The sequence below is a fragment of the Pristiophorus japonicus genome, chromosome 3 (genome assembly GCF_044704955.1).
Source record: "Pristiophorus japonicus isolate sPriJap1 chromosome 3, sPriJap1.hap1, whole genome shotgun sequence".
Lineage (NCBI taxonomy): Eukaryota > Metazoa > Chordata > Chondrichthyes > Pristiophoridae > Pristiophorus > Pristiophorus japonicus.
Window position 1 is genome coordinate 273,663,100 of NC_091979.1, and position 12,844 is coordinate 273,675,943.

General features: G+C 43.4%; 1 long non-coding RNA gene across 2 annotated transcripts in view; it reads left to right on the forward strand.

The window, feature by feature from the left end:
- LOC139259525 (uncharacterized) overlaps nt 1-12,844 on the forward strand; it is a 130,524-nt gene that overhangs the window by 35,491 nt on the left and 82,189 nt on the right. For both annotated transcript variants that reach the window (XR_011592588.1, XR_011592589.1), the window contains exon 3: nt 9,060-9,278. This is a non-coding gene — a long non-coding RNA (uncharacterized lncRNA). The remainder of the gene's footprint in view (nt 1-9,059; nt 9,279-12,844) is intronic.

The following is a 12,844-nucleotide window of genomic DNA, read 5'->3' on the forward strand; positions in this document are numbered from 1 at the left end:
TCAACCAACATCAGTAAAATAGATAATCTGGTTGTTATCTTATTGCTATTTTGTGAGATCTTGCTATGCTCAAATTGGCTGCCGTATTTCCTACATTACAATAGTGACTACACTTCAAAAGTGTAAAGTGCTTTGGAACATCCTGAGGTCCAGAAAGACGCTATAATAAGAACATAAGAACATAAGAACATAAGAATTAGGAACAGGAGTAGGCCATCTAGCCCCTCGAACCTGCTCCGCCATTCAATAAGATCATGGCTGATCTGGTCGTGGACTCAGCTCCACTTACCTGCCCTCTCCCCGTAACCCTTAATTCCCTTATTGGTTAAAAATCTATCTATTTTTGACTTGAAAACATTCAATGAGCTAGCCTCAACTGCTTCCTTGGGCAGAGAATTCCACAGATTCACAACCCTCTGGGAGAAGAAAATCTTTCTCAACTCGGTTTTAAATTGGCTCCTCCGTATTTTGAGGCTGTGCCCCCTAGTTCTAGTCTCCCCTACCAATGGAAACAACCTCTCTGCCTCTATCATGTCTATCCCTTTCATTATTTTAAATGTTTCTATAAGATCACCCCTCATCCTTCTGAACTCCAACGAGTAAAGACCCAGTCTACTCAATCTATCATCATAAGGTAACCCCCTCATTTCTGGAATCAGCCTAGTGAATCGTCTCTGTACACCTTCCAAAGCTAGTATATCCTTCCTTAAGTAAGGTGACCAAAACTGCACGCAGTACTCCAGGTGCGGCCTTACCAATACCTTATACAGTTGCAGCAAGACCTCCCTGCTTTTGTACTCCATCCCTCTCGCAATGAAGGCCAACATTCCACGGCCTTCCTGATTACCTGCTGCACCTGCAACCTAACCTTTTGGGATTCATGCACAAGGACCCTTTTATAGGGGGCACTGGGGAAAATTGTGAATTTAGTGCCCAAAAAAAAACAAAAAAAACAAAAAAAAACAAAAAAAAAACAAAAAAAAGGGGGAAAAAAAAAAGGGCCTTGTAAATGTCTGGAGTGTCACCCAGGTCGGGTGGCACAGTTTAATGTTTTATGTTTTGCAGGTGAACTCCAAAAAGAGTTTCATGCACAAGGACCCCCAGGTCCCTCTGCACCACAGCATGTTGTAATTTCTCCCCATTCAAATAATATTCCCTTTTACTGTTTTTTTTCCCAAGGTGGATGACCTCACATTTTCCGACATTGTATTCCATCTGCCAAACCTTAGCCCATTCGCTTAACCTATCCAAATCTCCTTGCAGCCTCTCTGTGTCCTCTACACAACCCGCTTTCCCACTAATCTTTGTGTCATCTGCAAATTTTGTTGCACTACACTCTGTCCCCTCTTCTAGGTCATCTATGTATATTGTAAACAGTTGTGGTCCCAGCACTGATCCCTGTGGCACACCACTAACCACTGATTTCCAACCGGAAAAGGACTCATTTATCCCGGCTCTCTGCTTTCTGTTCGCCAGCCAATTCTCTATCCATGCTAATACATTTCCTCTGACTCCGCGTACCTTTATCTTCTGCAGTAACCTTTTGTGTGGCACCTTATCGAATGCCTTTTGGAAATCTAAATACACCACATCCATCGGTACACCTCTATCCACCATGCTCGTTATATCCTCAAAGAATTCCAGTAAGTTACTTAAACATGATTTCCCTTTCATGAATCCATGCTGCGTCTGCTTGATTGCACTATTCCTATCCAGATGTCCCGCTATTTCTTCCTTAATGATAGTTTCAAGCATTTTCCCCACTACAGATGTTAAACTAACCGGCCTATAGTTACCTGCCTTTTGCCTGCCCCCTTTTTTAAACAGAGGCGTTACATTAGCTGCTTTCCAATCCGCTGGTACCTCCCCAGAGTCCAGAGAATTTTAGTAGATTATAACGAATGCAACTGCTATAACTTCCGCCATCTCTTTTAATACCCTGGGATGCATTTCATCAGGACCAGGGGACTTGTCTACCTTGCGTCCCATTAGCCTGTCCAGCACTACCCCCCTAGTGATAGTGATTGTCTCAAGGTCCTCCCTTAATAAATTCCAGTCTTTCTAAATCTTTCTTCCTTTGTTTTCAACAGAAACTTGCCAAGTATATTTTATTCACTGCAATGTAATGTTTTGATTTCAACAATGTGCATTAAATTACAATTAAGTGAAAGATCCAAGAACAATGGCTGAATTCAAGCGAGTAAAAGAGTAGTATTGCAACAAATAATATGACTATTCTTTTTATACATTGTGATAGCGGTGTATATAAACTCTAATGGGTAAATCAATATAAGCTCAGTTGTGTGAGAAGGAGGGGAAATGCTTCTCTAATTCTCTCTCAAGGTCAGCTATTGCTACTGCTGTCATACTTAGTTTAATTTATTGCAGCTTGTGGAAACAGACAGTGAATAGATCTGAATCAATACCTATTATGGAGTATATGGTCCTGGACAGGAACTCATTTGAGAAAATTTCCTTAATTACCTATTGCAGAGCCAATTTCTCAGTCAGTTTATTGACTACCTTAATACTTGCAGCGCTCACAAGATAAGTTGTCTTAGATCCGAAGGCTGCTGCACCCTTCTAAATCAAGTCCATTGGCCCTGATATTAACAGGTAAGAGTGAAGGGTGCAGGGAAGCCCGGTGGAGGGCAAGGAACCCGGGATGGCTGGGGCCCTGCCAATATTAATGGCTTAGTTAAATATTGTGCAGGATGGATTGGTGTAAGATTTCTAAATCTCTCTGGGCTTATATTTCGACAGTGAGACGATTCTCTTTAAAACAATTGGAACAGTTTATTAAAAACACACAGATGCAGTCGTCAAATATCCTACAGATCTACCTTAGTTACAACAGAGATACAATGAGGTTATAATAAAGAGTGATATACGTTACGTCCCATTGGCTGGCTGGTTTGAACACACGGCATGCTGATTTGGCTGGTCTTCAACAGGAGGTCTTTTGCCGTGTGTCCAGCAGGGAGAGAAGAGAGGAGAGAAAAGTTCCTGGCTTGCGTTTTTTATATTCCTCAAGGCTATTGTCCGCAGAAAGCCTCCTGATTGGTTCCAGGGCAGCTTCTTATTGTCTCTCCTCACACATGTGGCTGTCTGGTCTGGCTCAGCCATCTCTGATAGTTTAAATGGCTTTCCAATACACTAAACCCATGTGGCAGCTCTGTGGGCTTCCATTTTATCTCAACACAAACAGGCCTTTCTGTTAATCTACACTTTTAACATTTATACATACACAGACTCAATTAATAAACACTTTTATTCTTACATTGGTGGGGAAGGGGAGTACAGCCAGTTAAAGGGCAAGTATCACTTGTCTGTAAGAATGGTTGCAGCAGCAGCAACCTCGGGGGGGCCAACAGCTGGACGGGCTCCCAGATTCTCAAATGCAACCCTGGAAGTAAGATTGGTAGAAATCAGAGCCAGAAGGGCAAGATTGTTCGGCTCTGAGGACGGGAAAGCCCATAATAGGATGGTGCAGACTGCCTGGAGGGAGGTGGCAGAGCAGTCAGTGCACCCTGCACCAGCCCGAACACTATCATAAACACTGCAGTTGTACGCTGATCTTCTGCCATACTTATGGCAGCTCCCAAGGAAATTCCCAGTGAAAAGCAGAAAATGCTGTATACTTACAACAGGTCAGTCAGTATTGCTGGAGGCAACAACATTTTTCTTTAGCTTTTAGCATTTTCTGTTCATTAGCTTTACTTCAAATAATTTTGATAAACAAGAGGGCAAATTTCAAAAACCTTAACGAGGTAAATTTATATTGATTTTTAAAAATTAAAACAGAGCCAAAGATCCACAGCCATTGCAGCAGATTCCCACTGTAACTATGCTGGGAGTCTGCCAGAATGGCCAGAAACTAGGCTGCAACCCAAATCATGACTGTCCCAACCTCAGGGTTGATATTAACCTTTCCCACCCAGCGGAAATGAGCAGCGTGGGCAGTTAACAATGAGTAGGTTACTTACCCACTCAGAGCCCAACCATGTGCAATGTTAACCTGGGCATGGCAGGCTAATGAAGGGCCCTCCTAAAGTGGGGGGAGGCTCATTCATGCTAAACAGGGTCCTGTTATGTCAGTAGGATTCCAATACAATTTTAACCAGGGCCGAAGCAGGAAAGCTGCTGCCACTTTCCCTCTCGGAAGAAGCAGGGCTGCAGCTGGTTTGCAGACTGAAGAGGACCTTCTTGTAAGTCCCTTGTGGGGTCAGGAGGAGCAGGGGTACTCTCTGGGTCCGACAAGGAAAGTCACAGCCTCCCCTGTCCAGGCCACCCCTTTCTCTCCTACGAAACTCCCTTCCCACCTTGTAGCTGGCGGCCAAACCTTGATTGGAAACCCGTTCAAATCTGTCCCCTCAAAGATGATCTTTTGGGGCAGAGTCTCTGCCCCATCCCTTACAAGACTATCAGCATAAGAGGGGGAGCTGGAGACGGGGACTCCAAACATTGGACTTCTCGCACTCTGAGCTACCCAGGAGCCCGAGTTTCCATTCACAGAGATAGGGTCGACCTACCCTACAGTTCAGTGCAGCGCACAAGAAAACACAACACTCAAATGGAGAGACATCAAGGGCCATTCCAAAGAAAAGTCTCCATTCACAGCTATGTCGAGGCAACCGGCCCTAAAGCTCACAAGCTGCCCATATAAACATTGCATCACTCAAATAGACAGACATCACATTCCATTCCAGTTAGAAGCAAAAAGTTCAACACACAGATAAACAGATGGGGCAGATAGCACCACAAGCAGCACAGCACAGGCACACCATCAAGTAATCTGGCCAAGTGTGCAGCCACAGATATCAGATTAACACGTCAAAATAAAAGATCATCATAAACACACTCCAGCAAAGTACAGGTGCCTCCAGCAGAGAGAAGTCACCTCGACAAAAGCCGCACATTGCACAATGTTTGTGGGCAGGCTTGATGGACCAGCTGGTCTTTCCCTGCCTGTCCACTTTGTACATTCGTATATAAACAAACAACAACATCACATATATCAACTGCACTCTCGTAACATATCACCACACATTGATGCCACAAACACAGAAATTAGCACACGCCAAGATACAAGTGCAGCCAAAAAAACACATAAACCTGTCAAAACAACAAGAATCACACCAACACAAATCTCAACATAGAAAAGAACTTACCACGAGTAACACCATCGACTGGGACATCTACTAAAAGAAAACTAAAGAAAGGCTTGCATTTATATAGCGCCTTTAATGACCTCATGAATCTCAAATCGCTTTTACAGCTTTTGAAGTGTAGTTACTTTTGTAATGTCGGTAATGCGGTAGACAATCTGCACACAAGCAAGCTCCCACAAACAGCAAAGTGATAATGACCAGATAATCTGTTTTTTTTTAGTGATGTTGACTAGTACACAATAAATATGTTGGCTGATGCATTGAAATAGTACCAACTGATAATAAACTTTTTAGTTCCATTGAAATTATGGGATGCATTATTATGATTCGTTGAAACCCTTCGTTCAACAAAATACCATTAATTGAAGATGACTTCACCTCATGTTACCTGTGTTTCTTTTTACAACTAGATGATTTGAGACGGTGGCACCAAAGGAAGATTACAACAGCTGCATAAAGCCCATTGCTGCTAAAACATTTACTCTCCATGGGAAAGGGAATCTTGCTATAGGTTTTTATTGCTTTTCTGTATACTAACAGCTGGATTACACTATCCAGTACAATAATAGATAATGTGCTCACCAGAAAAAAACAGTTCTCCCATTCATCATGGCTATGCTCTCAGTCTTAAGGAGCAACTACCTATTCTGCCTCCCTAATTTAGGCTTGAGGACTTTAGGAACAGGAATAGGCCATTCAGCCTCTTGGGCCTGTTCCACTATTCAATTAGATCATGGCTGATCTGTACCTTAACTCCATTTACCCGCCTTTGCTCCATATCCTTTGATACCCATACCTAACAAAAATCTATCGATCTTAGTCTTGAAAGCTCAATTTCTCCCCCCTTTTGGGGGAGGAGAGTTCCAAAATGTCTACACCCCTTTGTGTGAAGAAGTGCTTCCTGATTTCCCTCCTGAATGGCCGAGCTCTAATTTTAAAATTATGTCCCCTTGTTCTCGATTCCTCCACCAGAGGAAATATCCAATCCTTTAAACGCCTTGATCAGATCATCCCTCAATCTCCTATATGCAAGGGAATTTGAAATCATATTTCTTTGCACTTCCTACAGGAAATAATTGACAGGATATCACCCCGATTACAAAATCCCCCACAAAAAGATACAAATTAAAGTAAGAGAGGGCTATTGAAGCTCACTTTTTACAATCGTGTTGCCTAAGGAATCCTGATTGGACTTAACCAGAGGTTGTTGTGCCAGGGAGAGGGTAAACCTATCAGTCGTGAAGTATGGGTTGAGTTTCCAAGAAACAGATGGCTTCTATCACCTTGTTAAACAATCTTGGGGAGAGAGAAAAAATAACTATTCTAAAACACAGGTATAAAATACAGAGAGCGCAGTTGGCAGATGTCTTCACTTAGGGCCTGCACCAAATAAAGAGGACAATATTCTCCTCTGCTGGTGGTTAAGAACATTTTATCAGAAATGTCCGGTGCCTTCTTTGATGGCTTCTCTGGATGTATTGAACCAAGCTGGCACCTTTGGTGCCAAGCACATTAAATGCAAAGGGTCCAGGAATTTAGTTTAATGGGCAATTAATGCGCAAATCACATGGAGCTTAAGATGCATATGGTGGAGTGACGCAAATCGGCCAGCAACTTGTAGCGATTCGCAATTCACGGGTTGTCTCTTCCTCGCTACAAGTTTCTGGCCGATTTGTGCATTAATAACGGTTTGCGTCGTCAACACACCGTTATTTTATCAGCAAAATCTGCCCCAATGTAAATCATTTCTGGGGCATTTCAATAGATTTTTCTTTGATATCTTATTTTTTCTGACTCCGTTAGACTGTGACAGTCAGGCACTTTGATGATGTGGGTTTATGGAACTTCCTCAGTTGATGAAATCTGACAGCATTTCTGTGACTTTTGCAACTTTGCTTTCACAACCTACATTAAAACAATTTCTGCTTAGGAAGGACTCTCATTCCCAGAGGAATAAGAGGTTGAGAATACATCTGTTGGTCTCCTGAATTCAGGAGGTTGTCTGGATGTGGCTGTCAATGTTTCCCAGCAATGTTTCCAAACTAACATGCACAAGAGAAACTGCATTAAGCAATTATGCAAATGGTACCAATCAAAAACGTAATATCATTTATAGAAGCTGAAGCAGAGAAATTACTGTTGGCAATATTAGTGGATGAAAAGCCGACGTTTGTGCGACAGTCCTCTGTGTGCCATTTTAACAGTCATTAATTCAGTTAAAATTATCTAGTTATTACCTGCATTAAAACAGCGGATGAGAAATTTGCACTAGAGTAAGGCTGAAAAAAATACATGAGTACATAATAACGTTCTAAGACTAATTCTCTATATTTGAATAGAAGAAATGTCTTAGTTTATTTTTAATCAAGTTCATTGTTCTCTTCTTGTTCTGATCATTGCCACTGATTTCACAGACATTGGTGCTGAGAGGGAATGCTGCAAACAGGATTTCACAGAGGTTATAAATAGTGGCTGTTGTCCCGGAGGACACCATCTGATTAAAAGATCCAAAATAATTGTAGCCAGCTTCTGCTCGGGTGCAGATGCTGGCATTATTTATAATTTCATTTATGATTAATTACCACTGATTATGGAAATTGAGTTGCACTGGTAGATATTCCAATAAAGACAGTGACATATTCTTTCCTGCTGGAGCTGCTCAAGTTTTCCCAGTGTTATTATAACAATTGGTCTATGGGCAGAAGGAAATTATTTTAAATAATGAGGGTATTTTAACCTAACCCATCCGGTGGGAAACTTAGTGGATCTGATTGGACACCCATTTTACACCCCGCCCGATGTTTGACATAATGTAGGCTGACACTTCAGTGCCGAACTGAGGATGTGGGGCACTTGTCAGAGGTGGGTGCCTTTTAGATGAGATAGTAAGCTAAGGCCCCATCTGCTCTCCCAGAAGGATGTAAAAGATCCAGCAACACTATTCGAAGAAGAGTAGGAGAGTTGTCCTGCTGTCTTGCCCAACATTTATCCTTCAATCAAAACCTCCAACAACAGATTATCTGGTCATTTATGTCAATGCTATTTGTGGGATCCTACTGTGCACAAATTAGTTGCTGCATTTCCCTACTTTAGAGACTAAGGCCCCGATTATAAGCCTGAGCTGCGTTGAGAGTGAGGGGTTCAATAGCCCACAGGAAACCCGCAAGTACGTTCAGCACGTCTACTAGTGGCTTTTTAACTCAGCCACCTCATTATCATTTTACTTCCAGGCTTCCCATCCAATCAGCGGCAGCGGGCATGATGTTGATCCGCATGGCATGATCCCAACTCCAGTATTTAAAGGGACAATCCAAACACACAAGTTGAAGCAGTTGGGGTTGGCTGTCAGAGAACTGTTGCAATGGAGTTTTGTTGGGCAAAGGCTGCATCCCATTTCACGGATGCCTCCCTGGATGTGCTGCTGGGGGCTGTGAGTAGTACAAGAGAGATACGCTAGCAATGGGAGGAAGAAGCCTGCAGCTAAGTCTAAGAAGGTGGAGGTTGCGGAGGAGGTCAGCAGCAGGAGCGTGATGACACGCTCCTGGGTTCAGTGCAGAAATGACCTCAGCAGGTCAGGAAAGGTGAGGACAGTGGCACATTCACCTACATGTTGTGTGCATTACCTCACCCCCCACTCCCCACTCTGCCTTCTCAAGCCTACTCCATCACATCACTCCTCACACCCACTTACCTTGCAGGTGCACCCATCCTTCTCATTCTATGCACTTCCTCACATCCCCATCCATCCATCTACCACTCCCACTCACCCTCATCCTTATGCAGCGACATGCCTCTCCCTCATAGTCACCCTCACCGAATGCACTCCATCCATTGGATGAGCACATGTCATTACACTCACTCATAGGTCTGTTCTTTCCCTCCGCGCAGGTGAAGAGAGCACAGAACTCCAGGGAGAAGGTGAGCAGCGGAGGGGGCTCTCTACTTATCACGCAGCTCACAACTACAGAGGAGGAGGCGCTGGAAATAAGTGGCGTCATGGGCCTGGATTTTAATAGGAGCACGTTACGTGGCGGAGCCTGGGGCAGAGTTTCAGAGCGCGCATGAAAGTTCTGTGGGAGATAAAAGACGTGAATTAATTCTGGCAAGGTAAGAATGTTTCAAGTTATAATCATGAAGATGATCACATTTCACTCGCCCCAGGGGACGCGAACAGGGCGCAAGTGCATTACCGACTGGGCACTGCGTTGACAACGACTCCCGTCATATCGGGCAGGAGTGTAGCGGCAGCACTACACCATTAAATCCTCTCCTGCGCCCGGAGAGCATGACGTCATCGTCGTGCGGATCACCCTGTACCCGAAATTGACTTTCGCCCCCTGCAGCACTGTCAGGCGAAAACACCGGCAGCTGCAGGAGGCATGGATCGGGCAACTGTAAAAAAACCTTACCTTTGTTTCTGCTGTTTGGATCCGTATTCTTCGTGGGTCCTTCCCGCGATCGCTCAGCACGGCACTCTGCTCGAGGGCCGGGCTGATCAAATGGCTCCCCCGCTCCCTTGGTGGTCCAGGCAGGTAATTCTTTAATTGCAGAGCCTGCAGTGATGGCAGGGAAGGGCCCTTTGTATGTAGCAGTGCTGCACGGCCTAGTGTGCAGTGCTGCTGAAGTTACCGCCCCATTAGAACTCCAAGAAGGAAATGGAGCGCTTCATTCAGTGCTCCACTTCTTTCCTAGAGCACTAAAGTGAATTTTTTAAGAGGGGGAAACTTTAGCACCTGGCGCTAAGTTTCCCACCTCTCAAATGTTACCGCCCCCAAATGGGGCGATAATGAATTTCTCACCCAATGTTGTTAAAATGAGAAAGACCAATTTGTTAAATAGAAGCCCACCAATGTACAAAACTGAGGAGTACCCAGGAAATGTCTGGCTGGAACGAGGGCAAGGCAATGCACTTTATCTGGATGGGTAGATCCAACAGAGAATCAAGAGCGTGTTGTCCTGTTGTCATTGTCTTAATGCTAGATCGTTTATTAAAATGATAATCTTGTGACAGCAACATGAACCACAGATTAGAAAACTGCTTCATCATCAAAATTAAGTTTCTATCACCTTTTAAGGATGAAGTACGCACAGAGCAAATATAAATGCAACTGAACTGTCAGCAAAATTCTAGCACAGTCATGTGCAGAATACATAGCAGGAAGTGGTGCCTTACTGAAAAGTAAACCACTTAATGGCATCCTGCCACATAACTCAAGCCCATAGAAATGTGTGTGTTGTTTCCAGTAACAGTTAATTTATTTTGTGTCAAACAACCTTTCCTAAGAAAACTATTTTTGTGAAGATTAATAGAAAAACTATCTAGTCATTGTGTTGTAATGCTAGCTGGACTGAATTTCAGTGCACCAAGGGTCCAGTATTGGGCAATATGTCTCATGGTCTTTTTGATCTCCTGGAAACTATTTTAATTGTCTACAGGCATTGGAACTTCCTTAATTGATCTCCCTATCAATTGAACTTGGGGGTTTCTATTATTTTTTTTGTTGCTTTTCCCGGAAGATTACTTGGCAGATGGTGGGAGAGATAGGGATTGAGGATCATGATGCACAATTGCACCATGGCTGTTTGAAGCAGGCTCGATGGACCTGCTGGTCTTTACCCGTCCAGCATTTATGTGAACCATTGTGGTAAGCAGTTTACTGGTAGGAAGTGGAGAAACAAGAGTCTGCTGACCAATTTTGCAATACTAGCAACCACTGTACAGTCCATTTATGTGTACACACATTGAAATTTTTCTGTTTCCCAATCCTCAGTTTTTTCACTTCCACGCTCCTTTACTGGGCTCATGATGCCTTGCTGGAATACAGTTCCATTAGTTCCAGTCAGTCTCCCTCATTGTGTATATTATTCAGTTCTGAGTCTGGATAACAAAGGGCCCAACAGATGGACCTTCAGTGCATTCACCCTTGTTATTCTTAGTTTATTGAAAAGGGCCCTGAGCTTGCGGTCGATAGCATAGCTAAAGAGTACGCCACCGTAATCTGAACAAAATCTGCACTTTCCTGGTGCGGACCCCACTTCGAGAACCTGCATTGTTTCTCTGTGGTGCTGTGCGCTGCATAGTGGCCCATGGATCCCAGGAGCTCACCGGTGTGTGCCAGCGTATCTGCAATCACGTGGGGTGGTGCTCTTTTCACTAGCCAATCAGGAATCATTTCGAATCGACATCAAAGCGTGGTGTATTATTATGTAGTTACAACTTGTAAATAAAAAAGTCACGATACTAATTATATTTATTTGACAAGTACAGTACTTGGCTTTAAAAAGCACAGTGAACACTTTGGAGTAAGTACAGTTATTTACTGGAAAACTCTGCAAGAGTTTAAAAAAAGATTAAAACAATCTCGTCCCTCAAACCGAGCCTTTACAGCTGCCTCAGAGGTTCCAATACATCTGCTGGGAAATAATTGTGTTAATAGGAACTCCGCTCCATCTCACTCTTTAAAAAAGGAGGCAGGCAAAAAGCAGGAAACTATAGACCAGTTATCTGTCGTTGGGAAAATGCTGGAGTCCATTATTAAGGAAGCAGTAGCGGGATATTTGGAAAAGCAGAATTCAATCAAGCAGAGTCAGCATGGTTTTATGAAAGGGAAATCATGTTTGACAAATTTGCTGGAGTTCTTTGAGGATGGAACGAACAGGGTGGATAAAGGGGAACCAGTGGATGTGGTGCATTTGGACTTCCATAAGGCATTTGACAAGGTGCCAAGTAAAAGGTTACTGCACAAGATAAAAGTTCACGGGGTTGGGGGTAATATATTAGCATGGATAGAGGGTTGACTAACTAACAGAGAACAGAGAGTCAGGATAAATGGTTCATTCTCTGGTTGGCAACCAGTAACTAGTGGGGTGCCGCAGGGATCAGTGCTGGGACCCCAACTATTTACAATCTATATTAACAACTTGGAAGAAGGGACTGCGTGTAATGTAGCCAAGTTTGCTGACGATACAAAGATGGGAGGAAAAGCAATGTGTGAGGAGGACACACAAAATCTGCAAAAGGACATAGACAGGCTAAGTGAGTGGGCAAAAATTTGCCAGATGGAGTATAATGTCGGTAAGTGTGAGGTCATGCACTTTGGCAGAAAAAATCAAAGAGCAAGTTATTATTTAAATGGAGAAAGATTGCAAAGTGCCGCAGTACAGTGGGACCTGGGGATACTTGTGCATGAAACACAAAAGGATAGTATGCAAGTATAGCAAGTGATCAGGAAGGCTAATGGTATCTTGGCCTTTATTGCAAAGGGGATGGAGTATAAAAGTAGGGAAGTCTTGCTACAGCTATATAAGGTATTGGTGAGGCCACACCTGGAATACTGCGTGCAGTTTTGGTTTTCATATTTACGAAAGGATATACTTGCTTTGGAGGCAGTTCAGAGAAGATTCACTGGGTTGATTCCGGGGATGAGGGGGTTGACTTATGAGGAAAGGTTGAGTAGGTTGGGCCTCTACTCATTGGAATTCAGAAGAATGAGAGGTAATCTTATAGAAACATATCAGATTATGAGGGGGCTTGACAAGGTGTATGCAGAGGGGATGTTTCCACTAATGGGGGAGACTAGAACTAGAGGGCATGATCTTAGAATAAGGGGCCATCCATTTAAAACTGAGATGAGGAGAAATTTCTTCTCTCAGAGGGTTGTAAATCTGTGGAA